This window comes from Symphalangus syndactylus, chromosome 4 (assembly GCF_028878055.3).
Source record: "Symphalangus syndactylus isolate Jambi chromosome 4, NHGRI_mSymSyn1-v2.1_pri, whole genome shotgun sequence".
NCBI classification, from domain to species: domain Eukaryota; kingdom Metazoa; phylum Chordata; class Mammalia; order Primates; family Hylobatidae; genus Symphalangus; species Symphalangus syndactylus.
The window spans coordinates 50185855-50200005 of NC_072426.2; the positions used below are offsets into that span (position 1 = coordinate 50185855).

General features: G+C 35.9%; 1 long non-coding RNA gene across 1 annotated transcript in view; it reads left to right on the top strand.

The window, feature by feature from the left end:
- Positions 1 to 2693: 2693 nt before the first annotated feature.
- Positions 2694 to 14151, top strand: part of LOC129480225 (uncharacterized) — a 59064-nt gene continuing 47606 nt past the window's right edge. Inside the window, exons 1-2 of the long non-coding RNA XR_008656945.1 lie at positions 2694 to 2748; positions 4616 to 4696. This is a non-coding gene — a long non-coding RNA (uncharacterized lncRNA). The remainder of the gene's footprint in view (positions 2749 to 4615; positions 4697 to 14151) is intronic.

Here is a 14151-nt window from a genome sequence, read left to right on the forward strand (position 1 = left end):
AGTAAACTATCGCAAAGACAAAAAACCAAACACCGCATGTTCTCACTCATAGGTGGGAATTGAACAATGAGATCACATGGACACAGGAAGGGGAACATCACACTTCGGGGACTGTTGTGGGGTTGGGGGAGGGGGGAGGGATAGCATTAGGAGATATACCTAATGCTAAATGACGAGTTAATGGGTGCAGCAAAACAACATGGCACATGGATACATATGTAACAAACCTGCACATTGTGCACATGTACCCTATAACTTAAAGTATAATAAAAGAAAGATTCTCATAAACCTTTTATAACTGTTTACAATTTTTGTTAAAGAGCAGATCATATGCAGGTTTTTCCTCTAAGAAAAAACTGAACATTATTCCAATGTTCAGTTTACAGAAAAACTGAATAATACCGCTTTACCTTTAGCCAATCTCTTCACACATAGAAATTTTTTTTACAATTAATTTTTCACAAACCTTCTACAACTGTTCAAACTTCCAGCTTTATGCTGTTTAACTTAAAACAATGCTTTAACCCTTTAATCTTAGGCAAGAAAGCCACGTTCCCATGCCTTCTTATCATCTTTTACCAAAAACACATTTCACTTTCTTTATACACCTTATATGTACAACTGTTTCTTCAGTAGTCTCAAATACATGTTACAATGTAAGCTCTTAGCAACTTTTACTTTTGATGAAAAGCTTGGTAAATTCAAGATTTTAATCATGTACTAGGTGTGGAGCCTAGCCTAGGACACACCAGGCAGAAGAACAGATGTGGCTGACTCCAGCATAGCTAGGGGGCATGGCTAACTCCATATGTCCCCAGGCCTTATCTAGAATCTAATGTCTTCAAGGTAGTTAAATTGAACAATTTTCAAAAGTCAAAGAAGCAGTTTATGACCTTAAAGCATTTAGTAAACTTAATATTTGACATGCCTAATTTAGACCAAATTTACTAATCATCTTTACTAATCATCTTTAAAACCGTTTGTATTTCCCAAAGGCTACTTAACTCACATGAACTAAAAGTCATTCCACTTTTTACTTTTCTGACAACATATTTGATTTGAGCACTTGTTATTATTAAATCAATTAATCTAAGCTCTTTTATATTACACACACATAATACATATAAATACATAGACAGAAGATAAAGGACTCATTCTTTCCCTAAGCCAGGAATTGGACCCTAAACCCAGGCCATCATTGTGAAAAGAGAAAGCATGATCACATGGTTACAAAGTCAAGCTCCCAAGGACATGATTGACCAGAGGGAAACCTCATTCTTTACACACACACACACACACACACACACACACACACACACACACACACACATACGGAGAGAGACAGAGAAAGAGAGAGACCAGAAGTCTGACTGGTAAGAAATTCTTACCCTTTGCTGGCATGCCAGGCTTCTGGGTTCCCTTTCCCTGAGCAGCCCTCGTGACCCGGCTTGCTGCACCACAGCCCTGGGGGCCAAGCCACAACACAAAGGAAAATTATCTCTTTCCATTCTGGCCAGAGTAAAATACATGTGGCAAGACATAGACCTTAACCACTCTGCTTAGCACCCAATTGCAAACTGCCAAGGCTCAAACTTCCTCCCATCATCATTAATCCACCCTCCGACCAGGAGTTTCAACATGTGGTCTCTGGGCAAGATGGTCGCCCTGAGTAATAAAAAAAAGATAAAAAACGGAAAGGAGAAAGAAAATCATCGCCTGTGGCAGGATGGGGAAGGCAAAATGCTCAGGGAGGCCAGAGAATGACCCCACCATGTTGCAGCGACACAGAAAAATTCAAGCGGCTGCTGTCGTGAAGAGATTTTTTTCAAGCAGTCCCATCAGCTGTCGAGTTTCCCCTTTTGGGGGAGGAAAAAGCTTCCCATGTCCCATGATCCTGTACATGCCTAATCGTGTCACCCATTACCGTCATCAAAGACTGCAAGGCAGCTTAATCCAAAGAGAATAGCAGTTAACCTCCTGCGGTGCCAAACCCATTCTTAGCCAAGATGCACTTCACTGACAAGCGTCTCTAACCCCCTAAATCTTAGAAGGGACTCTAGTCCTCCTAAGTTGGGCCTCTAACCCAAGGTAAGTCAAGCGTCCTTGCCTTTTATTGAGAGGAGCCTTTAACTCTCTCTGTCCTAGGAGAGACTCTAACTCCCCTAAGTTGGGCCTCTGACCCAATCCCATCCCTTACCCAGATACATGCACCCCACTTACCCAAAGGCATCCAATCAGTGCTGCAGTCTGTTTCCTTTGGGTCCAGAGGTCTCCTCAGTATTGTTCCTTCAGGGTTTGCCAGAAAGATGTTACTGGATCCCACCACTTACCCAAAGTTAGCCTTTGGGTCGGGGGTTTCTGCACTATAGTCCCTTCATGGTTGCCAAAAAGATGTTACGGGAAAGGGGTCCCAATGCAGACCCCAAGAGAGGGTTCTTGGATCTCACACAAGAAATAATTCAGGGCGAGTCCATAGAGTAAAGTCCATAGAGTTCATAAAGAAAGAAAGTAAAGGAATGAAAGAATGTCTACTCCATAGACAGAGCAGCCAAGGGCTGCAGATTGCCCACTTTTATAATTATTTCTTGATGACATACTAAACAAGGGGTGGATTATTCACGTCTCCCCTTTTAGACCATACAGGGTAACTTCCTGATGTTGCCATGGCATTTGTAAACTGTCATTCTGCTGGTGGGATAGTAGCAGTGAGGATGAACAGAGGTCACTTTTGTCACCTTCTTGGTTTTGGTGGGTTTTAGCCAGCTTCTTTACTGCAATCTATTTTATCAGCAAGGTTTTTATGACCTGTATCTTGTGTTGAACTCCTATCTCATTCTGTGACTCAGAATGCCTTAACTGTCTGGGAACGCAGCCCAGTAGGTCTCAGCCTCATTTTACCCAGCTCCTATTTAAGATAAAGTTGCTCTGGTTCACATGCCCCTGACAGTATTCACTACTATCATCAGCATTTATTCACCATCAACTCATTGCAAGGCCCAGGGGTGGAGGTCTTGAATTTGTAGAAATATAAGTCCTAGGCACAGTCTTAAAAATGGCTTGGCTAATTCTTCAGTGTTGCCCATGCTTTCTATATTTATATTTTCAATGATAGAAAGACATTTGATCTAGATTCAAGATCATTGTCCTATATAAAAATGATACATTTTTATTCCAGAGATTTGTTTTTTAGGATGAGTTGGCAGTTACAATTTCTGCTTTCCACTTTGTTGGTAAATTGAGTGGAACTAGTAGTGATGCAGTTGATCCATTTTTTTCCCTAAAAGACCTTGAATGAACCATACTTGCTAAGTTTCATTTTATGCTCATTAAATTTTGCTTATTTAGAGGTTAATATTGATGTGTTAAGTTTGAGAGTGCTCTCTGTAAATGGCCTTTATAGATAGTTTCACATACAAATATGGGCTCTGTATGCATTCTGTTTTCCATCTTTTTTATATGTAAATGTTTGCCTACATTTTTGTTAGTTTCTGAGTTCCTGCTCTTCTTAAAATGATTTTTTCTGCATCAGATAAACATTAATTTACTTAGATTCCAGAATTTTCTTTAAAAATGTTGTGACAGTCAGTATATTAAAGACACTAAGGATATACACACTAGCCTTTCCAGTGTGAAGTGTGTACTTTTTCCTTCTTCTTAAATTTTCTCTTATTGCTTATCTTATCAGGAGAAATGGGATTCTAACCAGTCTGTGAAAATCCACATTAGCTAGAATAGTTTTATGTTCAACAACCCTCTATTTTGTTTACTTGCTTGGTGTTGAAAATTGTATTTATTCATTCCATCTTTATCATGGTAATTGAGTTTGTATTTACTCCTCAAAAATTAGATTTTTATTAATTAGTTTTTTTTTCTCCATAATCAGCTAACAGACTTTTACTCTCTGCTAGCTTCTGGCTGCTGTGTTTTGGACACGCATTTGGATGCCAAGCCAATTATTTTTCTCTTGATGGTACTTTTTCTGTATGCTTGGAAACTTGTAAGATTTCTCATTTTAGCTTGAGCACTTTTATACCTAGGTTTTATTCTCAGTGTATCCTGGAAGTCAGTGAAACCTTAAACTGTGGATTGAGGCCTTCAGCTCAAATAAATATTCTTCTGTATTTATTCAATTAATCCTCCGTTTGTTCATTTTACTTTTGGAATTCCTATTACTCGCTTTAGCTCTCTTGGATCTTTGTTCTACATTTCTTACATTTTTTTTTGGTCATTACTTCAATTTACATTTTGCCCTTTTCTTTTTGGTATTTATGTTACTTGATTTTCCATGCCATTCATTTAGATTTCAGTGGTAATTACTCTTTCATGTTGTCTGGTTTGTTTAGAAAATCATGTTTAATTATTTTTTTAAACCTGTAGAATGATTATTTTATTCTGCTTTTGCATCACTATTTTTTCCTGTATTTTCCACTTCCACTTGCCTCTCTCAGCTGCTCTATTTTTGCATGTTTTTTTTTTCCTATGGCAGCCAATTAAGTTATTGCATTTCAGCTCCCAAACTGTACCCATCTATGCTAGAATTTGTGATGTTGAAACTGCGACTTGGCTAATTTCATTTCAGCGTTGTCAGTTGCTTCTCCTTAAGCTTTGTCAGTAGGGGACGAGACACACACACACACACAGAGAGACAGAGAGAGAGAAAGAGTGCAAGGCAAGGCAAGGCAAGAGGAGTAAGAAGGTACTTACTATTTAATATTTTAATATTTTCTGTTTTCATCCTATTGGCTTTCTGTTACTTCCTGACAGTCTCTTTTTTCTATATCACCCTGGCAATGCATCTTCATGCTAGTAGCAGATGTGTTGACCCATAGCAGTGGTTAAATCCTGTTTGCAGTGTTTCCATCTCTGAAAACACGAGCTTTATCCTAATACCACAGATATCCCAGCACCAACTAACTGACACCCCCTCCTCAGAAGTCTGGGTCCCAGCCCCCCATGGCACCTCTTCCTCCAGCTCAGAGATGCCATCACCAGCCAAGCTGAGCCACTTCCTCAAAGGTCTGAATATCAGCTCTGTGGGGCGTCTTCTCCAAGTTTCAGTATGTCTAAACTCTTTCCTTGTTTCCCTTAGCCTTGCAGGGTAACTTCGCTGTATAGTTGCTACCTCCATGAAAACTCAGAGTTCTCTTTCTGACCTTTCAGTCACCTAAATAACATTGCTTAATTATTTTTTATCTTGAATTTTCTCTGTTAAAATAATTGTTACGGCTTCTGTCTCCTAACTGGACCCTAATCGAGACACTGACTGATCATTCAGTTTGCTGGAGGTTCTTAAATGACTGCTGTTTTCCTTTGTTAGCTCACTGGGTATGAAAGCTGGTTGTTGGAAGATCCTAAATGGCACAAGTCCCGATGGCAGCTGAAACACTGTCTTGTGGGCTGGTAGTATATGCACAGGACGTGCCAGTGCCATGGCTAGGTACTGCTCCCCAGACATCTGAGGTTGTCTCCGCCCAAAAGACAGAAAAGATTGGACTTTTCCCCAGGATGCTCTGCTTTCTGCTATTTGTCTGGGATCCCTCAAAAACTGGTGTCTGAGCTCTCAACCAGTCCATAGAAAAGAAAGCATCATATTAGTAATTAGTATCATCTGGAGAACTTTTCCAATGTCAGCCTCATACTTCTCAGCAGTATATAGGCCCTAGCAGCAATTTGACTTAGGAAGTGTAAATGAATTGGGAAAGGCATCTGCATTCAGGTGTTCGCGTTTCCAAACCCTCCCTCAAAGATTTTTCTTCGTTATAAAATCTATCAATGTATGTTATAAAGTCTATAATAAGATAGATTTTTTTAGTTTTTAATATGGACACTTTATGTAATATAAATGTCTTATTTGTAGTTAGGAGCTTACCTTTCAATAGGGTAGAAGGATGACTGGAAAAACTAATCTAGGCTACAGATGATTTTCTCTTACTTACGTGTTTTTAAATACTTTTCCCTTCTCCCAGTGAAGGCTAAAGGACTACCTGGAAAATTGGAGGGAAAGTAATGGACAAGATCAAAACCTTTGAGGCCCAAATGAATGATGCTTCTAAATGACTATCATTTGTAGCTGCACCACTGATTTATTTAATAGTATTATACAGAGATTACTTGCATCTATGGCTGTTTTTAGGGTATATATCTTTTTTTATTTTTCAGTGAGGGTGTTGCTATATTGCCCAGGCCTCCTTTCACCTCAGCCTCTCGAGTAGCTGGGACTACAGATGTGCATCACTGTGCCCAATTAGAATTATTATTTTCTTGATACAATATGTTTAAAAATATTTGATGGCAGAGACCAAATCCAACAAGAATTGATATTATAAATGCAGTAGATCATAATTAAGTTACTATAATCTGAATGTTTGTGTCCCCCAGCGCCAGTTCTTCTGTTAAAATTCTATCCTGCAAAGTGATGGTACTAAGGCTTTGGGAAGTGATTAGATCATGAAGAAAGGAGATTAGTACCCTTATAAAAGAGATTCCAGAGGGATCCCAAAGAGATTCCTTGCCCTTTATTCCATGTGAAGTTACAGTAGAAGAAGACTATCTTTGAGGAAGCAGGCTCTCACTTCACATTAAATCTTCTGGCCCCTTGATTTTGGATTTCCCAGCCTTCAGAATTGTGAGAAGTAAATTTCTATTATTTATAAACCATCCAGTATATGATATTGTCTTATAGCAGCCCAAATAGACTAAGACATAAATACTTGCTGGTTTTTATGTAACTGAAAACCTAAATTTCAATCATTTAGTTTTTATGATAGTTCTGTGAGATAATTACTCATACTTTCATTTTCTGGATTTGGAAATGGAGGCTTATATAAATTAAGTAGAGATTGACCTAAGCTATCCTGCTAATGCATAGCAGAGCCATATTTCATACTCAGTCTGTCAGACTCTAAAACCTGTGCCTTTAATCATTATCCAAGTTGCCCACCTTCAGAATTACTCTTTTTACATTTCTAATCACACTGTTAAATATTCTGAAATTTTATTGAAATTTAAGACTATCTATCAATTGGAGTATTCCATTGATATTATCATGAGGAATGTAAGTACATTCTTATAAAACCAAAGTGGTCTTTTTCAGTATAGGGAGAATATTATGTTTGGTAATAATAGCATTTACTAGTAATATTTATCTTGTGTGTGCTATGTTCTTGTCATTGCTCAAAATTCTTTTCAAATAGCAATCCATTAGTGATTATTACAGCAAAGTGAGGAAAGCATTATTGTCATTGTCTTCATTTTCACAAATGAATAAACTAAGGAACAGAAGATTTTTTTTTTTTTAATTCCAAAAGTGCCAGAGCTTGTTGGTAAAGGCATTAGAATTAAGATTGGAAAGTCTGACTTCTGTGTCCATGCTTTTAACCACTAACCTATACCCCAATGGTATCTTATTTGTTTCTCTAAAATCTTACTTAAATCATCTGGGTCACATGATGTTCATACTTATGGAAGAGTATATTTTCACATAAAAACTTGTTAGTTGTTAATTACCAATTGTTTCTTTTAAAGATCATATATTTTATATCTAGATTTTATCTCCCTTTCTCAAAGGCAATAAACTCTCAGATGAAAGAAAAAAATTCTTAGTATTAATTAGAAGATACAATGATACAATGTTTTTCTCTATTTCAAATAAACCAGTACATTATAACCTTAAAATAATTTAATAATGGTGTTTACATTTAGAATACAACATTAAAGAGTAGGTTAATTTTAAAAATTATTTTGATACTTCTGGCATATTATTTTGTAATTGCTTTTGAATAATGTGAAAATTTTTCATTTCTAAAATAAAATGTCCATTTGCTAGATTATTCTCATAATTTTGTTGTAATCATTATTTTAGTCCACTGGGTTTAGAAACTGAGGCTTATGGAGCATTCCATAATTTTTCAAAAATTATTCCTCTATATTTTAAAAGAGAAATAATCAGAAAGAGCATTGGTAGATTAGCTCCAATATTTTATCAAAATTAGGCAGAGGAGGATATGTAGAAACAATATCTTAAAATTGGTGTCCTAGAAATTGCAAGGCAATCATATCTTTGTATTTAAAGAATAACACACTGAATAATGATGCATTGGGCTAAAATTTCCTTTTTTCCTTATTTGAGTTGTTATTTCTCCAAAAAATATCATTTTGAAGAATATAATTAAAGTGCATTGCAGCACTACAATGGGGGCCATTGCACCTTCAGTTAGACCTTGGCAGGAGTATGTAATACAGATATCTTAGTAAGGCAGTATCTTTGTTGATTAAGATGGAATAAGAAGTAGGTGAAACTAACTTTATATGAAATTCTCTTGATGAACATTGAAAATAAATGGGTTTAACATACTCTGCTCTTAAACATGAATGAAGTAGAGAGGTTCTATTTTCTCCTTCAATGATTATGACTGCTCAATGAGTCATATAATCTACACATTTGAGGTAGTTTATTAACTTCAATTTCATTTCTTAATTACCTGGAGAATTACTCAAATGTCATTGCAACCAATCAATCAGCCAACCTTTATTAAGTATCTACTCTTTTAGGTTTGAGGGAATGCAAAGAAACTTGATATGACTCTTTCCTTCCAGAAACTTACACCCTAATAATCCAATAATATTCATAATTACCATTTGTTTAGAAGTTATCATGTACCAGATACTAAATGTAATATTTAATTTTACTGTTACAACATTCCTATAAAGTAGGTGGCATTAGTTCTACTTTGTGGATGAAAAAACAGACTAAAAACTATCATATCCAAATTCACACATCTAGAAATTGACAGGGCAGGGATGCAAATGCATAATGGCCATATTACCAAGAGGAATGTCCGGTGTACAAGCAAGGTTAAGATCCTTAACCTTGACTATGATTTCCCACTAGGAAACTAAAAATGAGATGGAGGTTCCTTCTATAGAGGTGCCTCATAGTGCACTGCTTTTTAAAATTTACATGTTTAACCTGGGGATTTGTTAAAATGAAGATTTTTACTCAGTAGATGCAATGATTCAAATGTTTTGCCCTCTTTGAAATTTATGTTGAAACTAAATCTCTGGTGCAGCAACATTAAGAGCTATGGCCATCAGGAGATAATTGAGTTATAAGGGTCCCACCCTCATGAATTAGATTAACTGATTATAAAAACACTTAATTGGCCAGGTGTGGTGGCTCATGCCTGTAATCCCAGCACTTTGGGAGGCCGAGGTGGGCAGATCACGAGGTCAGGAGATCAAGACGATCCTGACTAACATGGTGAAACCCCGTCTCTACTAAAAAATACAAAAAATTAGCCAGGCGTGGTGGTGGGCGCCTGTAGTCCCAGCTACTCCGGAGGCTGAGGCAGGAGAATGACGTGAACCTGGGAGGTGGAGCTTGCAGTGAGCCGAGATCATGCCACAGCACTCCAGCCTGGGCGACAGAGCGACACAAAGTTTCTACCCTCTGGAGGATGCAGCAACAAGTCGCCATTTTGGAAGCCAAGAACAGCCTTCACTAGACACCCATTCTGCCACATCCTTGATCTTGGACTTCCCAGTCTCCAGAACCATGAAAAAAAAGTTCTATTTTTTATAATGTACTCAGTCTGTGGTATTTTGATATAGCAGCACAAACTGACTAAGACAGTAGGTCTGGGTGGAGCCTGAGATTCTGCCTTACCTCTGAAATTCAAATGCACTCTCTAGTGATACCAATGCTCTTAGTCAGCTTACCATTCTGAATAATAAGACTTTAGGGGACTTTCAACAAGGAAGAACAAGACTATTATTTCCACGAGAGTGGAAATAATAATCATAAAATTTTGTAATGTACATGCCAGTTAATTCTGGCAAGCTTAAGACATGATAAATGTAATTTTAAATTCTCATATATATTTATTAGAAAATTAAGAAACAACAAAAATTGATCTATAAATTAGAGTCAAGATTGCCTTAATTCTGCTTCCAATTAAGATGGAGTAGCAGGGATTTGATTTACCCTCCTGCTTGAGATAACTAAAATACCAGACAACACATATGAAACAACAGTACTTAAGACGTTAGATATTATAAAAAGAAGGGCAGTGATATTTGAGAGTTGGAACACAAATGGTATAAGTCCTATGACTGTCCCAGCTTACTACCTAGAGAAAATTTCCAAGCCATAGGGTAGACAGGGAAAAGCCAGTAGAGATAAGTAGGAATTTCCATGTGCTTAGAGTTTATAGAATACCAGACAAGAGAGAGGACATGAAGAGAAGACCTCAGAGATCTGCAAAGGGTCCCCCTTGAGTATTCAGTTTAATAGTTATTAACCCATGCAGGTGAGAAAACTATCTGAGGCCAAAGAAAGAGCCACCCAAAATAATTTTCAGGAAAAGTAGCCATAGCTCAAACAGGACCAAGAATAGTGATTTCTCCTGACAGCTAGACTAAAAAAGCCTTAAAATTCACAGGTATCCGTTAAGAGTACAAAGAAGGGTCTTGGCTCAGTAGTAGGAAAACCTTAAAATAAATGCAGCTCTTGTCGTGCCTAACAGAGCTTAAAAGTAAGGCTCAAAGGGATCAAACTTTTAAAACAACTGTGATCCAGCACAAAGCTCAAGAAATACAAAAATATTTATAAGAATACAAAAATATTATAGAGCCAAAACACATGAAATTTACAATATCTGGTATTTAATATAAAAATTACTCAGCAGGCAAAAGAATCGGGGAAATATAACCTATAAAGAACAGAGAGTCTAACAAAAAATGACTCAGGTATGATGCAAATGATAGAAAAAGTAGACAAGTATGTTAAAGCAGTTATTATGATGATATTCCATATGGTTAAGGGGTAGAAAAAAATTAAATGTATTGAAAAGATAAATGGAAAATATGAAAAGACTAACTAAAATATAAAAAGTTTTAATTTGCTTGAAACACAGAAAGCAGACAATGACATACCAAGAAACACGATCAACCAAGAAATCTTATATTCTTTGTTATTCTTATTACTTCATTGTGTTAGCCAACACTGCCTTGAAAATGTGACTTAGAAGGAAAGAGAAACATAGGCAGCCTATAGTTCCATTTTCTTTTTTTTCATTCGTTAGTAAGCCAAAGGTCGAGAGTGTTGATAGAATATGTAGAATATGCACATATCAAGAAATGAAATAAAAACAGTAAGTTTTGTGCAGCATTTGTACTCTCCTGGTAAAAACAAAGTACATATGCATGTATGAGCTACTAAATACAAGTTCTACAATTTCAGTAATTCTGTATCTGAGTTAAATGCTCTTATATTTGCATTTAAAATAAGCATTTCAGGTAAGTTGATTAATGACATTCCTGACTTATGTGAATCTTACAAAATGGCACAATGCATACCACACATACAATTGAACCATCCAATTTTTACCCAAAAGCTTTGAAAATAGTTAGAACAATTAAGCCCTTTGCTAACTTTGCCACATTTTATTTAACAATTTAATACACATTTTTAAAAATAATTACCACAGGCTGCAGTTTTATATAAATCTGTTGAAATAAAGAAGATGGAGATGTTTGACATTTTCTTTCTTAACTCCCTCCATTCAACATTAAAAACATCCTCAACATTTGGGAAGAGAAGACAGTTTAGTATATAGTTCCCAAACTTTTTACCATCAATGACCTTTTTATTATTATGTTTTCCCACGTGTACTCCATATGTTGAAGAATCTGGTCTACCCAATAAAATGCCTTATTTGATTAAATTTTGTTTCCTCATTTTTCTTTTTCAAAGACAAATCTTTTTACTATCAATCTAGTCTTCTATCATTATGACAACCACCCTCAGTTAATATAATTTCAGCCAAAAAATAAAAAGATTATTATCTCCGTTAGGTATCCAAGAGTGTTGGCAAATGCCTCTGGGCTTTTTGAAATACTAAATCCTCACTGTTGTGGATCAGAAAGAATAGCCTCTCAATATCTTCTATCTTTGTTGCAGTGGAAATTACAAGAAAGACTGAAAATATGCAGTTGATCAAGGGAAAAAAGATAAGATTATAGGAATAATTCTGCTTCTGAGAGGAATACATGCCTGGTGACTAATAAAACCCAAAAGTTTCTTGGTACCAATGACCATGCAAATTCTCTTATTGATAATCTGTTGCTTATAGGATTTGCTTCAGAGAAAGCGAAAAAGAAATAAATGCCAATCCCTATCCTATTCAGGTTATTTTCCATATAACCTGCCGTTCTTCAGGCAGTGATAGATAATGGGGTTGCATAGGGGCTGGTACAGTACAAAGAATGATAGGCTACTTTTATTTTTCTTATGTTGTTTTAAAAATTGATAGAAAAAAGCTAGAAATCCCTTCAGATTAAAACAAAACTACTTTGTTCTGATTTTTTTGACAAGTTATTAATTGGCTGTTGAAGAAAAACTATCACCAGTGAGATATTTTAGGCATATGTGTATATATATATATATATATATATATATACACACACGTATATATGTGTATATATATATATACACACGTATATATGTATATACGTGTGTATGTGTGTGTGTGTACACATAAAGGTTTAAACTAGCTTTACTACCATGTTTGTAGTACATGGTTTCAGTTGTCTTGCTTAATTCTACTTGGTTATTTGAAGTCTCTGGCTAGATGGTTGTCTTAGTTCATTTAGTGTTGCTATAAATGAATAACTGAGGCTGGGTAATTTATGAAGAAGATCGGGCATCTGGTGAAAGCTTCAGGCTGCTTCCACAAATGGTGAAAGGCAAACGGGAGCTGTGCAGAGATCACATGGTAAGAGAGGAAGCAAGAGAGAGAGGGAAGTACCAGGCTTTTTTAAATTTTATTTTATTTTTAAACAACCAACTCCCACAGGAACTAAAATATTCATAATTCACTCACCCCCTCGTCCAGGGAGGGCATAAATCTATTCATGTAGGATCCCCACCCATGACACAAACACCTCCTCATACACCCCACTTCTCAACACTGTCACAATGAGGATTAAATTTCAACATGAGATTTGTAGGGGTGAACATTCAAACTAGCAATGGTACACTATTTTTCTAACTGACAGATAAATCACACAAGGTTTTTCATGCATTTTTGGTACTGTCCCAGCTCCTATGCAGCTCCAATATCTATCACTGCCCATGTACTTATAGGCCCTGTTTATTCTGTCTTTCTAAAATACATGTCTTGTGAATGAACCTTTTTTCCTTTTAAAGCTAGCAGGCCTAAGCATAGATGTTATCTTGTACTACTTCAAATCTGGAAACAAATATTGATAGAAAAATTCAATGTACTTTATTATAATCATAATTTAACTTTAAAAAGTTGTATGTAAGGGGTGTGTGCATTTGTGTGTGTGTGTGAAAGAGAGAGAAAGAGAGAGAAAGAGATTTCTCTTGTAAATCATAAAATATCTATTTGTTCCTAAATAAAGAGCTGTCAGGCTCAGCTTTCTAATGGCTATTCAACCAGTACCTTTCACATAATTGTTCCTATTTTTAATGGATAAGGGATAAACCCGTGACTCGTACCTTAAATATTTTTGTTTTTTATTATAAATAAAGAATAAAACAAAGGTTATAAATCAATTTCCTGTTTCTATAGCATAATTTCTCAACCTGTCTTTATGAGAAATTTATCTTGATTATACAGGTAAGTGGAGTCACAGTAAGCATCCCTTTTCAACTGTTTTATCTAAAATGTCCTGTTATTTTTTTGAATTATATTGTATCTGTACAACACCAGAATACTTGATTTAGAAAGTTAAAAATGAAAATAGTGGTTAAAACTACTTTTGTGCCAGATAGAAAAGAGATGTGAAGATTTGGTGAAGGTTTAATCTAAAATTTTCTTTTAATTTCTCCATTGTTTCCCCCTACAATTAAAGTTTTGTATGCCTATATTCTCATTTTTAAAAAAGAAGTTATAGCAGTCTTATTTTATGATCTTTTTATAACACAGTGGAATAATAAGCAGCACAATAAATAATGCAGGTTTCATTGGTATAGGCCAACTTACATTTTTTACTTCTAATTAAACTCTTTGAACATAAGATTGATAAAACCATTTGCTTGGACCATTTTGAAAAAGTATGGAGGGGAACTTACATGCTAGTACAAGATTATAGGTTGCTAAAAAGGATTCCAACTGGGAGTCATCT